We start from the raw sequence: 2,629 nt of genomic DNA, 5'->3' as shown, positions 1-2,629 counted from the left end.
AAAAAAAAAAAAAAAAATCTTGTTATACATTTACCGACAATCTTATCTAGCTACTATGCTTTAAGATATCAAATGCCTTTGAAAGTATTTTCATGTATGTTATTTTTCTTATATTTGTCGAGATGATAATGATCTTGCTCATGGGATTGCTAAGTGAGCTATTTCTTATCTTTGTTGGGTTTTTGGATGATTCCATTCCGGAGGAAATAATCCCTCTTATACAAATTTGTTTTTCCCTTAGTGGATGAATAAAAATTTCCCCATGAGTGGCTCTGCACAAAAAAGTGAATAAAAAAATTCGCTATTTTTTTTAAAATAGATAAAAAGAATAACTTAGAAAAAAAAAAAATGTATGTATATCCATCATTATTGTTTCTGTCCACTAAAAAGGGAGGCCCACGGATTAGTTATGAAGTAAGGTCAGCAAGCAAGGAAAGCTCAGGTTATAAAATTGTTTAGCCATTAATTTATTTTTTAGTAGTGAGGTGTGAGAATTGAGTTGTGTCAGCTGTGGACGTAGACTAGGCTAAGGGATGAAACTTCATCTCTTCTATTCTCGTCATTTACACCTTGCACTTCCATTAGGTCTAACGAGGCTCATGTACAGCAACCATGCAAACAGCAGGCCTAAAGCCCATGAAAACAAACATAGATTATCCTTCTATGAGAGGAGGATATAGCTATTTCAGGAGTGGTTTCAATGATGCAAACAAAAAATATACCATGGATATGGAGGCAGGAGTGGATAAATTTACAACATTTTCTAAGTTCAATAAACTAGAAGGTTACTCACTCTTTCAGAGAAGTTAACCATGTGGCACACTATCTGAAAAAACCACTGTGAAGTTGCAAATCTCAAGATAGGAAGTGAATTTTCGAGACAATGATTGAGGAATTTATTTTTGATGCAAAAGGTTGTCTTAGATATAGAAACTTTAAGTGATGATTGAGATCCTTGCTGATGTCAATGCTGAATGTGGAGATTCTTAATCTGTCTTTTGTAGTGAAGAGCTATGTTGTTTCCTCGCATCTCTTCTTATAATTATTTTTTCCTTATTTTAATATAATATTGAATTTTTAACAAGCAAAAAAAAAGATTCCTATAGATTTTTTTTGGGGGGGGGGGTTTGGTGGGGAGAGATAGGAAACTTTGAAAATCTAATGATTTCTTGGTTGTGTAACCTCATGGTTTCAAGGCAGAAAGATTGCATGAGAATGGCTGAAACCATTAGTGAAAGGCATGGAATTTAGTATAATTTATGTCTGGAAAACCAAACATTATGGATTCATGGATGTGTTCAGTGTCGAAAGAGACTTGAGGGGAAAGATGGGTGCCTACAGAATCAATACATAAGAAACGTGGAAGATCGACCACTACTGGTAATGATCTTCAATCTACTACTCTCTCTCAACATGTCTTTTGTTGTTGGGATCATGTTAAAAATAATAAAAATAAAATAAAATAAAATCTTAATTTTTGGAAAAAAAATTACTAAGGACAATTTTGGAATTTTTGGAACTAGGGTTTCTTTTTATTATGGTAATGCATAAGAGGCTATATATAGGGTGTGATCTCGCAAGAAGAGATGTGTGAGGGTTTACAATTTATTCATCAAAATAGTGAAAACTCTAGTAAATCTTTGTATTATGTGTGTGTGTGTGTGTCATTCTTTTTTACCATCATTAATTTGTTGCATGTTGATTCTTATCACATACATCAAAACGTGTATATGTGTATGGTGCAAAATATATGAAAATTAAGAAGTGTCATATAGATAAACTGTGTGGTGCAAAAATGAGAATGTTGGGATGGAAGTGTAGAAAAACTAAGAATGATAAAGTGAAGAATGACCAAATTAGAGTTGGCTTAGGAATAACATTGATTCATGAAAAGCTTAGAAAGAGAATTGATTGAGTTGATTTGATTATGTTCAACAGGGGTCTTTAGTGCCGTAGCATGGAGGGCAACGATTTATGTGACTCATTTAGTTTAAATTAAATTTGAGAAAGAATAATAAACAAATAATTTGTTGTAAAATTTTAATTTTATACTTCTTGTTTTCCTTGGCATCCAAACATAACCATCCACTTGGGCTTAATCGGACTTAATAGTCGATCAATTCAACCGAATATCCGATGAATTAATTACTTGCATCATAAACGTCAGTTTAATAAATGTGTTGGATATATCTGAATTGACGCCTTTACCCATGTGTATAAGATGGAGCATATTTTTTTGTTTTCTTAATATTTACAGATGTCACGTTTTGGGCAATTAGTGTGGTGATTCACAATGCGTCTCTCACACACGCATTCATACCGACGTAGAACTTTTAGTACGGCGATTACGGATGGATAGAGAGTACGGCCCAACACTTTTCCTCCGCATAATTGATTGCTTTTATCAAAAGAGGACAAACCAGAAAAGATAAAAATAATAAAAATAAGGCAGAATTGGTATATGCATTCTTTGATGATTCTCCACTCACAAAAAAGCTGAACAGAACATGACAATGTTTGCTGCTTTACCGAACTTTCTTTCGTACATCATATATGACTTCTTTCTTCCTCTTACTGGGTACCCCACTGCCTTAGCTTTTTTTTTTTTTTTTTTTTTTAAAAGGAAAAA

The sequence above is a fragment of the Macadamia integrifolia genome, chromosome 9 (genome assembly GCF_013358625.1).
Source record: "Macadamia integrifolia cultivar HAES 741 chromosome 9, SCU_Mint_v3, whole genome shotgun sequence".
NCBI classification, from domain to species: Eukaryota; Viridiplantae; Streptophyta; class Magnoliopsida; order Proteales; family Proteaceae; genus Macadamia; species Macadamia integrifolia.
The sequence above is the reverse complement of the archived record's forward strand: the minus strand, read 5'-3'. Positions refer to the sequence as shown.